The sequence below is a fragment of the Salvelinus namaycush genome, chromosome 8 (genome assembly GCF_016432855.1).
Source record: "Salvelinus namaycush isolate Seneca chromosome 8, SaNama_1.0, whole genome shotgun sequence".
NCBI classification, from domain to species: domain Eukaryota; kingdom Metazoa; phylum Chordata; class Actinopteri; order Salmoniformes; family Salmonidae; genus Salvelinus; species Salvelinus namaycush.
Window position 1 is genome coordinate 14,009,847 of NC_052314.1, and position 22,553 is coordinate 14,032,399.

Genomic DNA, 22,553 nt, shown 5'->3' on the forward strand with positions numbered 1-22,553 from the left:
TCCGAATAAACTCTGAAAGACCTAGTAATATTTTACATCAATAGCAATCAATATTAATCGTCACCTTATTTCAGTCTCAACCTGAACATTGTAGAATTCTTGGTTATCTTCACGAACCCTGGCTAACAAGTTGAATCAGCAATACAAAATTGTGTTTGATTATTTATTTACTAAATACCTAACTAATCACACAGAATTACATATACACAGAATGAATCATACATTGATTACAAATTATGTCATAAAGGAAAATGTCCCTAGCGGACGGAACAGATATGACAGCTGGTTACACAAAGGAAAGGGGGTTGGGTTTGAGTGAAAGAGCGGGAAGACTGAGGAACAAAGGGAGAAGCTGTGCTATCGTAAATCCAGTATCTTATGCATTCTAAATTACCGCCCATTTGGAAAAGTAAAATGCAATAAATATGTACTCTGAGCTGCGCTTCGGTAGGTTGGTCATAGATGCTGGCCGTGTTGGCCAACAGAGATCTTCCTTTCCTTGGAAGAATGTCACTGGTGGTAAATTGGATACGTTGTAGTATCGTCATTGTGTGGTAGACGGGATAGGTCGTCCGTTCTTCCCAGCCCACGTTTACAGCTGCTGTTGCTAACTCAACGGCTAGGATGTCTCACTTCTTTAGTGAATAAGAGTTCAAAGTTTATACCATTCACAACCAAATCTCACGCTGAGGTTGGCTTAGTTCTGTAGTTGACATGTTAGTCCTTTTCAACGTATGGACCGTCGTCCTATCGTCCTCGGAACAGATAGTTACATTTTCGTCAAGGGCTTATATAGTGGAGGGAGAAAAGGGTGTGTTTCATAGTTTATAACCCATGTCTCTTCACAGGGGCGGGCCACTGATTGAGCAGAGCTCTAACTTTATGAAAACCCAAATCTCTCATTTGGAAGTTAAAATTACATTTCATCTTTTCACAAATAGTGTCATATTTAAACATTTAAATTGCACAACAATTCCATGTGAATCTGATAACTAGAATGTGTAGACTTTCCCAGATACAGTTTATGTCGTCCTGTCATCAGTCATAATGTCTCCGAACTGACATCATATTCATTAAGTACTAACGCATATTTTCAACTGGTTCTATTACCGAAATATGGTTCCTTTCCCCCACTTGTTTGATGTTCCCAGACTCTCTATGTTTAACAAAGGCTATTCAAGAGTCCTTCAGTAGAGTCAAGAGAGAGAGGGGAGAAAGGTATTTATGGGGGGTCATAAACCTTACCCACAGGCCAACGTCATGACAGTAGGATAGTCTTAATCGTAGATTACCATTATATTTTCCAATGATTGCACGTTGGCCAATAGAACGGATGGTAGTGGAGGTTTACTCACTCGCCTACGAATTCTCATAAGGCAGCCTGACATCCGCCCCCTTTTTCTCCGTATTTTCTTCACGCAAATGACGGGGATTTGGGCCCGTTCTCGAGAAACCTGAATTTTCTGTAAAGGGCTTCCTTCTTTTCAATCTGTTATTTAGGATAGTATTGTAGTGTAACTACAATGTTGTTGATCCATCCTCAGTGTTCTCCTATCAGTCATTAAACTCTATAACTGTTTTGAAGTCATCATTGGCCTCCTGGTGAAATCCCTGAGTGGTTTCCTTCGTCTTCAGCAACTGAGTTAGGTAGGATGCCTGTATCTTTGTAGTGGCTGGGTGTATTCATACACCATTCAAAGTGTAATTAATAACCATAATGCTCAAAGGGATATTCATTTTTACCTATCTACCAATAGGTGCCCTTCTTTGCGAGGCATTGTAAATCCTCTGTTCTTTGTGGTTGAATCTGTGTTTGAAATTCACTGCTCGACTGAGGGACCTTACAGATAATTGTATGTGTGGGGAACAGAGATGAGGTAGTCATTCAAAAAATCATGTTAAACTATTATTGCACACAGAGTCCATGCAACTTATGTGGCTTGTTCAGCACAGTTTCTCCTAAACTTATTTAGACTTGCCATAACAAGGTGGTTGAATAATTGACCCAAGACATTTCAGCTTTCATTTTTTATTAATTAGCAAAAACATCATTCCATTTTGACATTTTGGGGTATTGTGTGTAGACCAGTGACAATCTCAATTAAATCAATTTTAAATTCAGGCTGTAACACAACATGTGCAAGTAAAGGAGTGTCAACACTTTCTAAAGGCACTGTATCAGGTGTCAAGGCATATGAACTAACAGGTTAGAGCAAACAACACAATTATCCCAACACATAGGTTGTGATAGGTGGCCGAGTTACAGCGGTATTTGTCAGACCGAGAGACATCGGCCTTCTCATGAAAACGTCTGTAGTGTCCGAACGGGTCACGGGACAAGTGGAACTCGTCTGAAGGTAAATCGCAACAACAAAAATGTAAGTATGGACGTAGTTTTGTGCCTACCCAAAAAATGTGTAAAATGTGTGTAAAAAAGCAACAGCACATATTTCCTGAGCTTTCTTATATCTCCTAGATATAAAACAGACACTTATGTCCCCTTACAGGGGTTAAGATTCATTAACTAAATATGTTGCTTTGGATAAGATGGTCTGCTAAATGACTAAAATGTAAATTTAAGTTTATGGAAAACGTGGTCGCATAAAAAACGAAGGGATATTTTACCGCAATTCTGTTACCAAACTTTGCATCTGCGGAGTTCTTCCAGTACATGTGTTTTTGTGAAATTTACTGTGTAAATTGTTCAAAGTAGTCATCTTTAACGTTTAACCTATTCTCTTGAGATTAAAGTCTTAAATCAAATAAAATTGGTCACATGCTTCGTAAACAACAGGTGTAGACTAACAGTGAATTGCTTACTTACCAGCCCTTCCCAACGATGCAGAGAGGAAAAAATAGAAATAGTTGAAAAATAATAGCACAAGGAATAAGTAGTGATGGTAGAGTAAGAATGTCCACGACTAGATAACTGTCAAACATTTCAATGGTTCCAATGTTTCATAAAAGTGTAATGAACACAGTCAGAGGAAAGAGAAATGTGCAGGTAAAGACACTTAACAATAAACATGTTGTTAACATTTATTCTGTTAAACAAAGGTGGATAAAATATGCATAAATATATTTTGAGATGAAAAAAAAGCATGTGTGAGAAGGTTCATTTATATGAATGGGAATACTTGAGCATATCACGATAATTTTCTTAATGCTTGTCAAAACATGGAAAAATAAATAACATATTTCCCCCTCAAAGAGTGGATATTGACATCAAGCCCATGACAAAATATTTGGTTTGTATAGGATTCTCTCAGGTCCTGTAGACACTGAAGGAAACATAAGCACAAATAAAAGACACTGAAGGAAACATAAGCACAAATATCAAATATTCTTGGCAGTAGAAAGGCCTTACTGAAGAGCTCAGTGACTTTCAACGCCAACACCATCATAGGATGCCACCTTTCCAACAAGTCAGTTTGTCAAATGTCTGCCCTGCTAGAGCTGCCCCGCTCAACTGTAAGTGCTGTTATTGTGAAGTGGAAAAGTATAGAAGCAACAACAACTCAGCCACGAAGTGATAGATCACACAAGCTCACAGAACGGGACCGCCGAGTGCTGAAGCACGTAGCGTGTAAAAAATAAAACAATTGCCTGTCCTCAGTTGCAACACTCACTACCGAGTTCCAAACTGTCTGGAAGCAACGTCAGCACAAGCAATATTTGTCAGGAGCTTCATGAAAATGGGTTTCCATGGCCGAGCAGCCACACACAAGCCTAAGATCACCATGCACAATGCCAAGCGTCAGCTGAAGTGGTGTAAAGCTCGCCGCCATTGGACTCTGGAGCGGTGGAAACGCCTTCTCTGGAGTGAGGAATCACGCTTCACTATCTCCCAGTCCGATTGACGAATCTGGGTTTGGCACATGCCAGGAGAAAGCTACCAGCCCGAATGCATAGTGACAACTGTAAAGTTTGGTGGAGGAGGAATAATGGTCTGATGTTGGGCGATTAGCAGCAAAGTGTTCGGGCTAGGCCCCTCAGTTCCAGTGAAGGGAAATCTTAACGCTACAGCATACAATGACATTCTAGACCATTCTGTGCTTATGTACTTTTTGGCGACAGTTTGGGGAAGGTCCTTTGTTTCCACATGACAATGCCCCTGTGCACAAAGCGAGATCCATACAGAAGCGGTTTGTCGAGATCGGTGTGGAAGATCTTGACTGGCCTGCACAGAGCCCTGACCTCAACCCCACCGAACACCTTTGGGATGAATTGGAACACTGAGTGCTAGCCATGTCTAAGCGCCCAACATCGGTGCCCGACTTCACTAATGCGCGTGTGGCTGAATGGAAGCAAGTCCCTGCAGCAATGTTCCAACATCTAGTGGAAAGCCTTCCCAGAAAAGTGGAGGCTGTTATAGCAACAAAGGTGGACCAACTCCATATTAATGCCCATGATTTTGGAATGAGATGTTCGACAAGCAGGTGTCCACATACTTTTGGTCATGTAGTGTGTGGCAAAATTCAACATATTAACAGGAAATGTTAACTCTCAAAACAAAAACATGTTTCATGTACAAAGGGAGTACATAGGTTCAAATTTCAGTTGTGCCATCCTATAACTAATGAGTAGGAACTACTGTTGCTCAGAAATCCATGAACTGCTCTCTGTTAGACAGAGATGGGGAGTTCTTATGTGCAAGCAGTAATTCAGTCATACTTTATTCACCCAAAAGTTGCATCCTGAGGGGCATCTCTTTTCACAGGTGTAAATTACAATGTGCCTCTCAATCTTCTGTCTCCAGACCTTTTCCAAAACAGCACACCGTCATGTTGTTTTCCTTGAGACAGTTGTTCATGTAACTTTGTAGGAGTTCTATCATTTTGAAAAATACTGCAATCATTGCACCTATACAGTGCTTCCTTGGTGTGTGATTGTTATTCAATGTACCTGATTGGGAAATGTATTTCTCATATGGAGGACATCAGTATGGTCTCTCCCCTGAGTTCTCATGTGCACATTCAGATTGGTGCCAGTGCTGAATCCTTTTGTATTTTATCGCCTGTGTGAATCCTCATGTGCACTGACAGATTACTGGCAATGCTGAATCCTTTGCCACAATCAGGGCAGCTATGGGATTTCTCCCCTGTGTGGGTCCTCATGTGTCTTTTCAAATCTCCATTCTGCATGAAGCATGTACCACAAACAGGGCAGGAAAAAGATTTATCCCCTGTGTGGCTCCTCATGTGTACTGTCAGTTGACTGTTCTTGCTAAACCATTTACCACAAACATCACAACAAAACCTAGAAGCAATGTGAGTTGAGGTGATCTTTCATAGTTTTTGTGGACTGAAAACGTTTTCCACACAGCATCACACCACAAATGCCTTCTTTATCCTTAGTATGAGTTTGAACATGTTTAATTAACGAGCCCATGTAATGAAAAGACTTGCCACAAATCTTACAACAAGGAGTAGCATGACCTTGACTGGGTGATTTCAGGAGGGACAACAGTGTGGATTTCTTACCCTTAGTTTTGAAATGGGACCTTGGTCCTTTTATCATATTTTTTCTCTTTGATTTGACTGGGTTAAAGTCTGACAGAGGTCCTCCAGTCTCCATACCACTGACACTTTCACTCTTTTCACTTTGAGCTGCAGAACACACTGGATTTACTGTAGAGAGGGGCTGAGAGACACTGGTTGGTTCTGATTCTCTATAGTCCACTCCATCAGGTTCTGTTTTGATCTGTTCAGTTGTAGTATTGGGTTGAGTGTCTCTCTCTCTGTTTCCTTCCTTTGGGGATTGATTGAGATGTGAGAGCTGAGTTGGATCCTCATCACAGTCACTTTTCACACAGGCAGAAGTGAATATGTAATCTTTAGCATCAGTCTCAATCCCTTGAAGCTGCTCTTCCTCCTGACTGGTTCTGAGTTCCTCCTGTTCCTCTTTAAATTGTATGGGTTCTGGGTCCTCCTGCCCCAGATTGGGGCTCCACTCCTGCTCACAGTGCTGCTGCTCAGGGGGGACCTCCGCTTCCGAGACAGAGAGAATGAGCTGCTGGAAGTCTGGAAGAAGGACAAAACAGAAAATTCAATGACATGTTGTAACAAGGTGGAACCAAAATTTTGGTCAGCGTCTCATGTGGGACCTAATTAGTGATGAACATGGGAAGTGTATAAAAGCACCCCATAGTAGGGTTGGCGGTATTCAGATTTTCATACAATTTCTGTACCATACCGGGGTATTACAGTATTACCGGAAGTGCACACAAGGGGAGCAATTTTTATTATTGTATTTTTTGACGCACAAAACAATTTAGGCAACAGGACCCTTGATCCAGGAGGGGTTTGAATGTCTCTGCTGTAATCAAGAAGCTTGATCTTGACATCTAGCCCCTTAGCTAGCAAGTTAGATAACCAAATGCTTAGCTGCTGGAGCCCTGATCTAGATATGAATTATTAGACATATGCTCGATTTGTTATACACAGAACAAAAATATAAAACGCTATGTAAACTGTTGTTCCCATGTTTCATGAGCTGAAATAAAAGACCCCAGAAATGTCCCATACACACAAAAAGCTTATTCATCTAAAATGATGTGCACATTTGTTTACATCCCTGGTAGTGAGCATTTCTCCTTTGCCAAGATAATCGATCCACCTGACATGCGTGGTATATCAAAAGCTGATTAAACAGCATGATCATTATTAGGGTTGCAAAGGGTCAGAATCTTTCCGGTAAATTTCTGGAATTTTTCCATGGGAAGTTAAGCCCGGGAATTTGGGGAATTTTGCTTAAATTCATCAAAAAAAGTTAGCTTATAACAGGGAACCTTTTTTGTGGGATACACAAGGCAATTCTAGATCTTGTGGCATATTTTGGTTAAACTATCCCCAATTCAATGGAATTGCAACCCTCTGCATGCACAGTGCACTCTTCCATCACATGTACAGCTGATTCTCAAGATCTTGCACACTAATGAGATGCTATTGAGCCCACACTACTACACTGTCTAAGTCAAGGACTACATGCTTTCTGGTAAGTTTTGATTACAATACTGGGTGGGTGAATATATTTTATATGACGTACATAATTTTGTTAACTAGTAAATAGTAGCCTACAGTAAAGTGGGTTTAAATAATTTCTAACTTGTTAACAATTTCTGCTAGTTAGTTTTTGCTACCATGTGGGTTTTAGCTTGCTTGAGCCTGCTAACTGAGTAGTGTTAATTCACATGTTTCCTTTTATAACATTTATCTTACAATGGAGTTCTTTAATCTAACTGCTTAACTATTTATCTGTACATGGAATTGTATTTGTTGTTTTTTTACTCCTTTTTTCCCTAATCTTTACAGGAAAATTCCACGTGCACTATCTGATGTGTGGAGACATTTCACTGCAGCTAATGTAGAAGGAAAAGCTGTGTACATTTGCAAATATTGTGCCAAATCATATGTGAAGAATGCAACAAAGATGCAGAATCATCTGGCCAAGTGCATAAAGTTCCCTCAGCGCTCACAACAAGCAAACTGACAAAAGTCCCTCTTCATAATTTTCACCTCGAATAGAAGTATCAGACACCTTATTGATAGCAACGGCTCATGGTCCTCCTGGAATCAGATTTTTTTTGACTCAATGGATGAACGTAGTCAGAGAAATGCTGACGAATGTCTTGCTCGAGCATGCAACTGGTTCACTTCTGATGCTCACAGGCAATGTGTATTGGAAGAGATTTCTGAATGTTCTTCACCCAGCATACACCCCTCCAACCAGACATGCTTTATCTACTAATTTGCTGGATACAGAGTTCAAGTGAAGGTCAAGCAAATCATAGAGAAAGCAGACTGTATTGCAATCATCTATGATGGGTGGTTGAATGTTCGCAGGCAAGGAATAATTAACTACATCATCTCCACCTCTCAACCAGTATTCTACAAGAGCACAGACACAAGGGACAACAGACACACCGGTCTCTACATTGCAAATGACCTGAAGGCAGTCATCAATGACCTTGGACCACAGAAGGTATTTGCACTGGTGACAGACAATGCTGTGAACATGAAGGCTGCTTGGTCTAAAGTGGAGGAGTCCTACCCTCACATCACACCCATTGGCTGTGCTGCTCCTCAAGGACAATATAATATAATTATAATACAATATACAATATAATGGCACTGAAAACAATGGATACACTCTACAAGAGAGCCAAAGAAATGGTTAGGAATGTGAAGGGTCATCAAGTTATAGCAGCAATATACCTCACCAAGCAAAGTGAGAAGAATAAGAGCACCACATTGAAGCTGCCAAGCAACACCCATTGGGGTGGTGTTGTCATCATGTTTGACAGTATCCTGGAGTGGAAGGAGTCTCTCCAAGAAATGGCCATATCACAGTCTGCCGATATAGACAGCCCCATCAAATCAAATGTATTTATATAGTCCTTCTTACATCAGCTGATATATCAAAGTGCTGTACAGAAACCCAGCTTAAAACCCCAAACAGCAAGCAATGCAGGTGTAGAAGCACGGTGGCTAGGAAAAACTCCCTAGAAAGGCCAGAACCTAGGAAGAAACCTAGAGAGGAACCAGGCTATGAGGGGTGGCCAGTCCTCTTCTTGCTGTGCCGGGTGGAGATTATAACAGAACATGGCCAAGATGTTCAAATGTTCATAAATGACTGCATGGTCAAATAATAATAATCACAGTAGTTGTCGAGGTTGCAACAAGTCAGCACCTTAGGAGTAAATGTCAGTTGGCTTTTCATAGACGATCATTGAGAGTATCTCTACTGCTCCTGCTATCTCTAGAGAGTTGAAAACAGCAGGTCTGGGACAGGTAGCACGTCCGGTGAACAGGTCAGGGTTCCATAGCCGCAGGCAGAACAGTTGAAACTGGAGCAGCAGCACGGCCAGGTGGACTGGGGACAGCAAGGAGTCATCATGCCAGGTAGTCCTGAGGCATGGTCCTAGGACTCAGGTTCTCAGAGGGAGAGAAAGAAAGATAGAATTAGAGAGAGCATACTTAAGTTCACACAGGACAAGACAGGAGAAATACTCCAGATATAACAGACTGACCCTAGCCCCCGACACAAACTACTGCAGCATAAATACTGGAGGCTGAGACAGGAGGGGTCAGGAGACCTCCTCAATGTCCACCTCTTGAACATCAGACTCTGAGGCCTCTGAGATCAAGAAGATCCTCCTGGATTATGTATTTTGGGAGAGTGGTAAGCAGCCGTAAACTCCTGAAACCTATAGCAGTAGCCATTGCACGGATTGAGGGAGACAATGCCATCCTGTCTGATGTTCAGCCTCTGCTTGCAGATGTAAGAGAAGAAACCATACTACCCTGCCCACTTCACTGTTGCTCCAAGCAGAGGAAACTACAGTTCTGAAATACATCAAAAAGCGTGAAGACTTCTGCCTGAAGCCCATACACGCCGCAGCGTACATGTTGGACCCCAAGTATGCTGACAAGAGCATCCTGTCTGGTGCAGAGATCAACAAGGTCTATGGTGTCATCACTACCGTGTCTCGCCTGGATGAGGGCAAGGTTCTTGGCAGTCTGGCAAAGTGCACTTCCAAGCAAGGGCTTTGGGATGGAGATGCAATATGGCAGTCGTGCCAACATACCTCATCAGTCACCTGGTGGAAGGGACTTTGTGGATCTGAGGCTCTTTCCCCTGTTGCCTCCATCATCCTCCAAATCCCACCAACGTCTGCCGCCTCAGCGCACAACTGGTCCTTGTTTGGGAACACACACACCAAAGCACGCAACAGGCTGACCAATACAAGGGTTGAAAAATTGGTGGCCATCCGGGGCAAATTTGAGGCTTTTTGAGCCTGACAACAAGCCATCCTCAACAAGGTTGGAAAGTGACAGTGAAGATGAGGCCTCAGTCTGATGTTCAAGAGGTGGACATTGAGGAGGTCCAGGGAGAAGACATGGAAGTCTTAGAGGAAGACCACCAAAGCTTTAGTTTCTAGACTATCATTTCACTATCATGTATGTTGAAAAGGTTTTTGGGTGATGCGATGGATCATTGGTGATCATTCAATATTCTCTTTTGTTGTTCAGTGAAATTATCTCATGTGAAGAGTCAACTCATTTAATTAAAGTTCAATTTATAACAATTATTTAAAATTTCTATTGGAAGGATTTAATAATTTGCAATTATGTCTACTTATGATAAGGTAAAATGTTTATGTTTCTGTCTGCATATGATATGGTAAATATATCCAATGTAAAAAACATCTACATTTAAATGGTATTAATATTAATTTGCATATATTCCCATTAATTCCCACAGAAAGTTTCCACCTCTGAATATTCCCCAAAATATGCAACCCTAATCATTACACAAGTGCACCTTGTGCTGGAGACAATAAAAGGCCACTCTAAAATGTGCAGTATTTTCACACAACACAATGCTACAGATGTCTCAAGTTGAGGGAGCGTGCAATTGGCATGCTGACTGCAGGAATGTCCAACAGCGCTGTTGCCAGAGAATTGAGAATTAGGCAGTAGACCACCAGCCCAGGACCTACACATCTAGCTTCTTCACCTGCTGTAATAAAGCCCTTTTGTGGGAGAAAACTCAATCTGATTGGCTGGGCCTGGCTCCCTAATGGATGGATCTGGCACCCAAGTGGTGGGCCTATGCCCTCCTGGGCCCACCCATGGCTGCGCCACTGCCCAGTCATGTGAAATCCATAGATTAGGGCCTAATGAATGCATTTATATTGACCAATTTCCTTCTATAAACTGTAACTCAGTAAAATCTTAGACATTTTTGCGTTTATATTTTTGTTTAGTATAAAGGAGTGCCTCCGATTTACATACGGAATATGCTCTGAGACCAGGTTGAATGTAATGGAACTGAGGACAAGGACTATGGTAACTCATTCACTATAAGCAAACAACCTTATCACGAGAGTGGCGATGCATTCGTGCATTGTGGAAGGCGTCGCCATGTTCGTGATTTGGTTTACATTTGTTTGTAGTGAATGGGTGACCGTGCACTACATGGACAAGATCACACAAAAGGTTTCTTATATCAAACGTAATAGTATATGAGTAACAAACCTGCTCTGTGCTTTATCTCAGGTTGAAGAACAATGTCGAGCAGCCTCTGTAGACGGACAACTTCCTCCTGATACTCTGCTACCGTTTTTTCAACAACCCCAAATATGTCTTCAACAGCAGCTGTTAATCTCTCATTGAGAAAATCCCTCCAGAACTGTATTTGAGACATTTTTTGATTATTCAAATTGAGTCAATAACCTGAGTTCTTGGCTGCTTTACAGCGGTCTAAATATTTACGCGCCACTGATTATTTTTTGTTGTTGGAATCCTTCAGAATAAAAGTCCCGTTCTGTATGCTTTTATACTAGTTATCATACAGATAATAATTAAAGTATTTCTATAAGATTGTCATTTATTATTTAAAAAAAATTCAGGCCTAAATGGTCAACAATATTTTTGGGTGTGTACTCCCATCATTTATTGCACGACAATTATCTGTATATTGTGTCGCATTCTACTCAGGAGCATTTCATTTTTCCAGCAGTGTAGCAGCTAATATTGCAGCCATATTTAACATCGGACATACATATAGCACCATAAATAATTATCTGTACATTGTGTTGCAGTAAAAGTGGGATCCATTTTACTCGGGAGCACCTGTAGTTTCCAAATCCACAGAGGTCGTCGTTGCTATTCTTGTGGCCCTTTAAGAGTGGGAAATCAGTTTACATCGAGATATTTTTGTATATTAGATAGCTAGGTTTTATTTACACCAATACATGTGCCACAATGGAGCACTTTGGCAGTTTACAATTTAAACAATATATTTACTAGAAGATCAACACACCTTACACTTGGTTCTCTTTGTGGATGGAGAATTGTTAGACCTGAAGCATTAAAACGTAGTGTCAAACACCTTAGGTCCATTTGTGACAGGAATAATGGGAACATAAAAACTATTGTGCGTCAGCTAGCCAAAAACATACTGACACTGTGAACGCATTAGGGAAAGGGGATACCTAGTCATGCATTCAACCAAAATGTGTCTTCCGCATTTAACCCAACCCCTCTGAAGCATTGCCTACTAACATTGATGTCTAGAAACCAATGTGTCCAAAGTAGACGTAGTGAAGAATGCAATGGAACCAACACCCATAGAACACAGAGTAGGGAAACGAGGGAGAGCATTGAAAAGTAAATATGGAAAGGAATGGGTTACACAGACCAAAAAAGTGAAGAAACAGTTTTGTATATGTAATTCACCAAAATGACAGTAAGCTAGCCATGGTGGCATGTGATGTGTGCCAAAATTGGTATCACTTTGAGTGCGTTGGCATAACTTTGGATAAGTGTAAGGAAATATAATCAGCACCTTATGTCTGCAACTTAAACTCATGTCAAGTTCAAGTGCCGTCATTGGACAGAGGGCTTACTCTTAGAGGTTCAAATAAAGTGATTGGACAGGTGATTGTGATAGGTATATAGATCCTGTAATGAGTGACAATAAGGTAACAGTAAACAAAATGGTACAAACCGTAAATGTTTCAGGACCATTTGTATAAGGTCAAGACAAGCAAGTGATTATTCCCTATTTTCACCTTCAGAAAAGTATTCTAATGAGGATATCCGTATGGCACATGGCACATGTTGAAATGCCTAATGAGCAAGTTACTGAGGACAAATCAGAGATTTGGGATTTCCAGATGATTGTGGTGAGTTCAAATAAAGAAACTTCAGTAGCACAAAGCAATCAGACCTCAGACACCCAGGTTAACACTATTGAATGTCATTTATTAGATGAAGAACTTGTGCACAGTGACATTGCGGCAGAGCGTGAGTCAGATAACGTTAGTCAAAGTGGAATTGGAATGGCAGATGCAGAATGTAAAACTATTATTTCTGTAAGTGAGGACACAATGAAGTGTATTTTGTCAAATGAGGCTAATTATGGGGTATTCAAGCATGAAACTCCATCAAATTCCATGTTTACCCTGACTCCAAACGAATGGGATAAGAACTCGCAAATATCAGGCAAGTATTTTTTTTAATTCACATGGGAGGGTACATTCAAGAAGAAGATAAAAAATTCTAATCCATTTTGCACATTAGAGAGATGTAGACTCGGTCTCAACCTTTAAGTCTTTATTGAAGACTCATCTCTTCAGTAGGTCCTATGATTGAGTGTAGTCTGGCCCAGGAGTGTGAAGGTGAACGGAAAGGCACTGGAGCAACAAACCGCCCTTGCTGTCTCTGCCTGGCCAGTTCCCCTCTCTCCACTGGGATTCTCTGCCTCTAACCCTATTACAGGGGCTGAGTCACTGGCTTACTGCTGCTCTTCCATGCCATCCCTAGGAGAGGTATGTCACTTGAGTGGGTTGAGTCACTGATGTGATCTTCCTGTCCGGTTTGGCGCCCCCACTTGGGTTGTGCCATGGGGGAGATATTTGTGGGCAATACTCGGCCTTGTCTCAGGATTGTAAGTTGGTGGTTGGAATATATCCCTCTAGTGGTGTGGGGGCTGTGCTTTGGCAAAGTGGGTGGGGTTATATCCTGCCTGTTTGGCCCTGTCCGGGGGTATCGTTGGACGGGGCCATAGTGTCTCCCGTTCCTCCTGTCTCAGCCTCCAGTATTTATGCTGCAATAGTTTATGTGTCAGGGGGCTAGGGTCAGTCTGTTATATCTGGAGTATTTCTCCTGTCTGATCCGGTGTCCTCTGTGAATTTAAGTATGCTCTTTCTAATTCTCTCTCTTTTTCTTTCTTTCTTTCTTTCTTTCTTTCTTTCTTTCTTTCTTTCTTTCTTTCTTTCTTTCTTTCTTTCTTTCTTTCTATATATTATCACTTGTGAATGATGCCCAGCATAAGAAACAATGCCTTTTTTTTGCGACTTTATCGAATTATGGTCGCACACCTCATGTAGCCTAGCCCATAGGCTTATATGTTTTGAGAAGGTTTGTATCACAACTAAAGTGGCCAAATAACTTCTTAAAATTAAGCACATTAATCCGCTTTACAAGGGGTGTAGAGCCTAACTGGCACACATAAGCAGTGTGTTAGTTTCAAGTTTGAGGAAGATAATTTTCACCATTAAAAATGCACCTTTATAATAAAAGCATTACATGCATAATTGCATTTGCGGTCACTGTTGATGATGCTGTTTTCTGCTCATGAAACATTCGTGCTTATATCCTTCTACCATGTGCGCACTGCTGCGCTTATAATGTGAAGAAATAACCCAATAGTTTATCAACATTTTAAGCTAAAAGTTCTGATCATCAGAAGTGTCCACTTAATTTGAGGGCTGAGGGGATAGGTCATGGGGTCCAAACACTTAAAAGACACACCCTATCCTCTCAGTCCTCAAATTAAGTGGACACTTCTGATGGCGTACGATGACGTCTGATGAGTATACACTTGCAGGGCAAGGGAGGAAGGAATGATTTTTAAATGGCCCACCCTGGCCGGAAATTCGTCACTCGTTCATCCCGTGATGATTGTGTTTTCAGCCACCGGTAGCTTGTGGGTGCTTTATATGCGCTACAGTCAATTATGAGTTCATGTCTACTTACATTAAATATATCATTATTTTTTTAAACGAGGGCTGAGGGGCTTACCTTGTAAACTTCCCTTGGTTGGCTAATCATTTGGACCACCCTCCAAGATAGCGACGGGGATTCCCCCAAGATCACAAGGCGAGGGTAAATCGTAAGTATTTAGACTGCAGCCACAGCCTGTGCGAAAGTCCCGATCACGTGATGGAGAGCCATGTGAGTGAGCGATGTTTCGGAGCGCTCAGCACTCAGGGAGAAGGCCGCAAAAGGCCTGGATTTTTTTTAGGGTGCATTATGGCCACACGAAGGGGATGCCACCGTGAAATTCTAGGCATTATCAAGTGTTTGTCAAATTGTGAATGAGTGACTGATGTAGTTTGTGCAGCCTGCACAAAAACACAAAGCAGAGCTCATGCCTTTCAAGCTACTTTTTTCAAATCATCATTAGAGTCGCATCATGCAGCCTTACAGTTTGTTAAAAATCAAAACATATAGCCCAACGTTTGTAGAACAACTAAAGTTACATTAATAACTCTAAATTAAGCATATAGGAATACCAACTTCTTTGTTAACCGCTCAACACAGAATAGCCGCATGTGCACACTCCCTCAAATCGTTTGGAGAAAATATCCTTTCTATTTTATTCAGCTTTGTTCAGTTGTATTCTTCATACTATAAAATAATGCCACGGAATTCTAAGCAAATCTTTTCTGCTAAACGAACTATTGTAGCGCATAGCCAGATCAGGACCTAACATAAGGAAAACTCAGAGTATGCTATTCTGTTCTTCTGAAATATACTACATTTTCTTATCATGCGTCTTTATACCCGTCTAAAATAAATAATGGATTTATTGTGAAGGTGTAGGCTATATTACATGGATTTATTAGACTTTTTAAAATGTAGATGTTCCAAAGTTCTGCATCAGTGGCTTATAGCCGGAGATGCTAAATGTGTTCATGTTAATTAATGGTCAATTATGTGAGACCGAAAGTTATTTGCTTGACAATCACTGGCGGAAAAAATGTTGTGACCGCCACAGCCCTACATCAAACTCATAGATAATGACAAAAAAGGTTCCCATAGGATTCTCCCAGCGCCTGCAGACATATGAGACATAAGCACAAAGTAACTGATATTGTGAAAACTACATTGGAAACATGAGAACAGATGCAATGTGGCAGATTTTCAACATTCTGACGAGACATTTAACTCTCAAAACAAAAATAGCAAGGCAAAGGGTGGCTACTTTGAAGAATCTCATATATATTTTGATTTGTTTAACACTTTTTTGGTTACTACATGATTCCATATGTATTATTTCATAGTTTTGATGTCTTCACTTTTATTCTACAATGTAGAAAATAGTAAAAATAAAGAAAAACCCTGGCATGAGTAGGTAGGTGTGTCAGAACCTGACACCCCCCCCCCCTCACCCCATTGGGAAAGTATTCAGCGCTCTGGAGCAGGTTTTCATCAAGGACCTCTCTGTACTTTGCTCCATTCATCTTTCCCTCGATCCTGACTAGTCTCCCAGTCCCTGCCACTGAAAAACATCCCCACAGAATGATGCTGCCACCACCATGCTTCACCGTAGGGATGGTGCCAGGTTTCCTCCATATATGTTGCTTGGCATTCAGGCCAAAGAGTTCAATCTTGGTTTCATCAGAGCAGAGGATCTTGTTTCTCATGGTCTGAGCGTCCTTTAGGTGCATTTTGGCAAACTCCAAGCGGGCTGTCATGTGCCTTTTACTGAGGAGTGGCTTCCGTCTGGCCACTCTACCATAAAGGCCTGATTGCTGGAGTGCTGCAGAGATGGTTGTCCTTCTGGAAGTTTCTCCCATCTCCACAGAGGAACTCTGGAGCTCTGTCAGAGTTGCCATCAGGTTCTTGGTCACCTCCCCCGATTGCTCAGTTTGGCCGGGCGGCCAGCTCTAGGAAGAGTCTTGGTGGTTCCAAACTTCTTCCATTTAAGAATGATGGAAGCCACTGTGTTCTTGGGGACCTTCAATGCTGCAGAAATGTTTTGGTACCCTTCCCCAGATCTATGCTTCGACAGTCTTGTGTCGGAGCTCTATGTACAATTCCTCCCTGCAACCACCATCAGTTTCAAACAGAACATCCATTTCCACCATCTTCCTCGCTCTCTGGCCAAGCATCCGGTTGCATCAAGAAGTAAACTATTTGCCCTCTCGGTCGTGCACGAGTGAACACATTTTGCCTCATCGTCACCTGCTGGAACGGAGTGCAACGATCAGTTTGGCGTATCAATATTAGATGAGAGGGCACCTGCTGAAATAGCCTACTGGCAAAACGCATTCTTTTTGATTATTTGAAAAACTTTGACAACAATATTGTAGTAAACAATAATAGTAAATTAATAACATATTATTAGTATATTCAGGGCACATGAGAAAATATCCTCTGTGGCTCATTTGGTAGAGCATGGTGTTTGCAACTGCCAGGGTTGTGGGTTTTGATTCCCACATAAAAATGATCCAGTCACATTCCTATCAATGTAAGAGTCTCAGTTAAATGCAGCTTGGTGATTAGAGTGCTTTAGAGATGCATAAAAATGGTATGGATTGGTAATGAGATAACTGTTAAACATGTCATTGTCTCCAATGTTTCAGAATCGTGCAACACTGTCAGAGGAACGAAAAACTTGCAGGAAAAGACCTCACAATGCACATGTGTTATCAACATTTATTCTGTGTGGATAAAACACATTACAGCAGGCTCATTTATATGAATGGGTCCACTTGATCTCATAACAATTTTCTTAATGCTTGTCAAAACATGGAAAAATAAATAAAAATGTATTTTCCTTCAGAGTGGATATTGGCATCAAGCTCAGAGGTAATAACAAAAATGGCAGGAATCTTTCAACTCCTGTGGACACTTGAGGAAACATAAGTGCAAAGTAATTGATATTGTGAAAACTATGTTAACATCAAAACAGATAATGTAGCAGAATTCAATACTTTAACAAAACACTTTCACTCTAAAAACAAAAACATGTTTTATGTAGAAAGGGAGGACATAGTTTAAAATGTATTTTTGTCATCCTATAACTAATGCTCAGAAATCCACAAACTGCTCTCTGTTAAACAGTGATGGGGAGTTATTATGTTTAAGCAGTAATTCAGTCATATTCTTTTCACCCAAGCCTAGCCCTCATACCACCAAGGCCACCTAATCATCCTCAGCTTCCAATTGGCTCATTCATCCCCCTTCCTCTCCCCTGTAACTATTCCCCACACTGTTGCTGTAAATGAGAATGTGTTCTCAGTCAACTTCCAGGGTAAAATAAAAAATTTATAAAATAGTTTCCTAATGGGCATCTCCTCTCACAGGTGTAGGTTAGAATGTGACTCTCAATATTCTGTCTCTAGACCTTTTCCCAAACAGCACATTGTCATATTTTCTCCCTTGTGACGGTTATTCATGTAACTTTGTTGGAGCTCTATCATTTTGAGAACTCCTGCAATCACTGCACCTATACAGTGATGCCTGGTTGTGTCTTTGATTGTTATTTAATGTACCTGATTGGGAAATACATTTCTACTATGAGGACATCAGTATGGTCTCTCCCCTGAGTTCTCATGTGCACATTCAGATTGGTGCCAGTGCTGAATCCTTTTGTCTTTTCTCTCCTGTGTGAATCTTCATGTGCACTGACAGATTAGTGGCAACGCTGAACCCTTTAGCACAATCAGGACAGCAAGTGGTTTCTCCCCTGTGTGGGTCCTAATGTGTGTTTTTAGATTTCCATTCGGTTTGAATCCTTTGCCACATTGACAACAACGAAATGGAGTCTCACCTGTGTGGCTCCTCATGTGCACTATCAGCTTACTGTTCTTACTGAACCCTTTACTACAAACATCACAACAAAAACTAGCTGCAATGTGAGTTTGGAGGTGATATTTCCTACTTTCTGTGGATTGAAAACATTTCACACACACCACATACTTTCTTTATCCTTTCTATGAGTTTGCACGTGTTAAATGAATGAACCCATGTGATGAAAAGACTTACAACACACCTTACAAAAACAGGTAATAGCATTACTTTGACGGAGTGATTTCAGGAGGGTCAACTGTGTAGATTTCTTACCCTTACTATTGATATGGGAACTTTGTCCTTTTATCATCTTTGTTCTCTTTGATTTGACTGACGTAAAACCTGACGGAGGTCCTCCAGTCTCCATCCCACTGACACTTTGACTGTTTTCACTTTGAGCTGACGAACAGTCTGGATTTACTGCAGGGAGGGGCTGAGAGACACCGGTTGGTTCTGATTCTACATAGATGTCCCCATCAGGTTCTGTTTTGATCTGTTCAGTTTTAGTACTGGGTAGAGGGTTTCTCTCTCCGTTTCCTTCCTTTTGGGCTTGATAGAGATGTGAGGGCTGAGTTGGGTCCTCATCACAGTCACTTTTCACAGACAGGAATAAATGTGATCTCTATGGGATCTGCCTCAATCCCTTGAAGCTGCTCTTCCTCCTGACTGGTCCTGAGTTCCTCCTGTTCATCTATAAATTGTATGGGTTCTGGGTCCTCCTGCCCCAGACTGAGGCAACACTCCTGCTCACAGTGCTGCTGCTCAGGGGGAACCTCCTCTTCAGAGACAGAGACAGAGAGAGTACGCTGCTGGTGGTCTGGAGGAAAAGAAAAAGGTTGAAACAGTAAACTCAATGACATGTAGACCTACCTCCTGTCTGCTACGCCTGCAATAATTAACTTCTACTAGTCAAATATAAATTAACTGTAATCCTAAACTTTGTCAAAAAAATAACTACCTTTGACATTGCTCAAATCATAGGTGAAGCTATGGCAGGGCCTGGCTGGGACCAGCCCCTGCCAGATTGAATACTGGCCCACCCAATCAGGCTGGCTTTAAATATAGTTAAAACATTTAAAATAATAACTTGAGTTTGTTAATTTTGAAAAATGGAGGAGGTTCCTGAGATCTAATTGGTTATATCGCAATCATATGGTACCACTATGCATGGCACTATGGAGGCTAGCATGTCAGCCCATGAGGTTAGCATGGCTACTCCTTCGACTTCCTTAGCCCAGCTAGCTCACCATCCCCTGGCCCTGCCTCGTCACGGTGAGCATGTCATCATGAGTCCACCCATGGGTTTGTCTGTGGTTGATGAACCACCCACAGAACCAAAAATGTGAATGTTCCTTACTACAGTGATCAATGGAAAAGCGCAGTGTTTTTTATGGAAGCGGTATGGACAGTTTTCTTGGGTGGAATACAGTTCGACAAGGGATGCTGTTTTCTGTAAAATGTGTAGACATTTCCTAGAGGCCACTATGGAAGGCTCATTTGTTGGAGACAGATATAAGTATTGGAAGCACCTTTGAGGCATGCTTCAAGCACCAGACTAGCAAACCCCACTATTTTACACTAGATACATTTGAATGCTACAGTGCAAGCCATCGCAATCAAAGCCTGGGTAACCGCGATTCCATGGACTATTCATTTGTAGAGAGGAATCGTGATCAAGTCAAAGTGGTTCTGGACATTGTTATGCTATGAGCTAAACAGGACATAGCACTACGTGGACATATGGAGATTGAAGAGACCCTTAACAAGGGCAACGTTTTGGCAACAAACAAAAAATGTTGTATCCAAATATGATTTAAAAAAAAATCTAAATCGTCTAGAGCAGCTGCCCGAAGACAATAGACTCATGAGTCCAGACATTCAAAACGAGCTGCTTGGGTCAACAGCCTCCTGCTGTTGCGCAAGATCAAAGCAATTAACATAATTTTCATTTTCAATGGAAGGAAAGTGAGAGAAGCGGAGTCGGCAGAGGACCGTTGAGCAATGTGAGCATGGGTGAGGGAGCTAAACAGGTGTCGTGACGTTACATGAATTAATCTGATGACTGTTATTTATTTAATCCACTAACTATGTTTAATTGTTACCTGATTGAATTAATAATGTAACAATTAAGTCATTAGGAAGTTGGGGCACCACGGAAGAGGTTGTTTAAAGAGTTACCATCTCCCGAATTAAACTCTAAGGTATACATCTATTACATCAATATAAACAGTCATCTTATTAATCATTACCTCTTATATCATTTTTGAACAGTTGTAACCTTCTTGAATCTGCAAAACCCCCAGCTATCCTCATGATTCAGTACTTCACAAATTTGTTTAATTATTTATTTACTAGCTAACTAAATAACACAGAATAAACATACCTACTTACTACATGAGACAAAGGTTCCTAGCAGACTGACACAATATGGCTTTTACACAAGGACATCGAGAGGGAAAGAGAGAAAAAGACACTTATCGCCGATACATTTTCAAAACTATTCTCACAGTAATCATATAGTTTTACTATATGATTACTGTTTGGAATAAGAAATCATGAATGTATTTACGTGTGAGTGCCTTTGTTCGCCGTTTATCTCTTTCGGAACCAGCCCTCCTTAGGAAGGTTGTTGGCCTTTCAGCGGCAAGCTTGTATGGTTCAGATTGTCCGAAAGGGGTATCCTCTTTCCCGTCTTCTACTGTTGTTCACTCTGGAAGATAGCTAGCCAACCGTGTCGACAGTTCCCATCCCATATTGAAGTTTTGGATAGCTGCAACCCTGACATTTTCCATAACATCAATAGACTACTAAGGGCCATCATCACCCCTCCTATGACTTGTAGTGTTGAGAGACCCTTCTCCACTACAGGCCGTATACAAACATCCATCCGATCTTGCATGCTGACTGTATGTCTCAACAATCTAGCTCTGTTGTTCTTTGAAAACAAACTAAATCAATGGAAGTGATGGGGGCATGTGAGCATGTTACTTAAAGGTGATTTGGACATTTAAAAAAACAACATGCTCACATGGCCCCATCTCTTCCATAGATTTTTAGCTAGCGGTGGCTAAAGTTAGCTGTAGTTCAATGGCTGTTTAAAGAAAACTGAATAAGTGATTACAGTTTCTCCTGCTCCATAGACTACTTTCAGGGTGAGTCCTTTAATGAAAACACATTCTTTGTATTTATATTATTCCTTTCTTCTTTGTGCAATAAGCTATTTGCGCATATTCCTGTGCAGAGCTCCTGGTGTCCGACCCGCTGACCATGGCCCATCTTCTGAAAACATCTGAAACCCTACCTCTTCTTAAATAAGACTTCTCAGTTCCCCCACCCCTTTGCACTTGTCTTTTCCTACAAGCACTGACTTTGCTGATAGCTCTAGATAAGAGTGTCGACTAAATGACTAAAATGTACAAACGTAATGTAAAATGTTTGATTACTGTCATACTGAACACTTATTTCTCCATATTTTGTGACAGTATAACTTTTCCCATTTTATCACTGCACTTTGCTGCTGTAGAATCTCTCTCTCTCTCTCTCTCTGAATTTGTAGGTGTTAGACATGTGTAATTCATTATTAAGTTTGTTTACTGTCGGACTCGGACAGTCGGCCTGAGGGGTATACTACAAAGCAGAATCAATGAGTTAGCCAGCTAACTTGCCTAAATATTCTGAAATAAGTGCAATGAACCCAGAGGAAAAATAAATGTGCAGGTAAAGACACCTCACAATAAACATGCGTTATCAACATTTATTCTGTTATACAAAGGCAGATTAAATATATACATTCCTAGATGAAACATATGTTTCAGAAGGTTCATTTATATGAATGGGAACACTTGATAGATAAAAAATAGATTTTTCCTCAGAGTGGATATTGGCATCAAGCTCAGAGGTAACAACAAACACGATAGGAATTGTTCAGATCCTGTGGAAACATAAGCAGAGTAACTAATATTTTATGCTGAGAATGATTTTCACTTTAAAATGTATGCCAAACAAGAGACATTGATTAAACATTTTAACAAACCGTACAACTATGCACAATGACTAATTTGAACATTTCAAATATATAATTTACTGTAAAAACTGTGCAAAGTTTGGTAACACATTAAGGTAAAATCTCCCTCAGTTTAATTGTTATCAAACTTTGTACCGGCACAGTTCTTCCTGTAA

The 22,553-nt window shown here is 41.0% G+C and overlaps 1 pseudogene; it reads right to left on the bottom strand.

Annotated features, from left to right (window-relative positions):
- Nucleotides 1–4,367: 4,367 nt before the first annotated feature.
- On the bottom strand, nt 4,368–21,412 carry LOC120052021 (annotated as a pseudogene).
- Nucleotides 21,413–22,553: the final 1,141 nt, after the last annotated feature.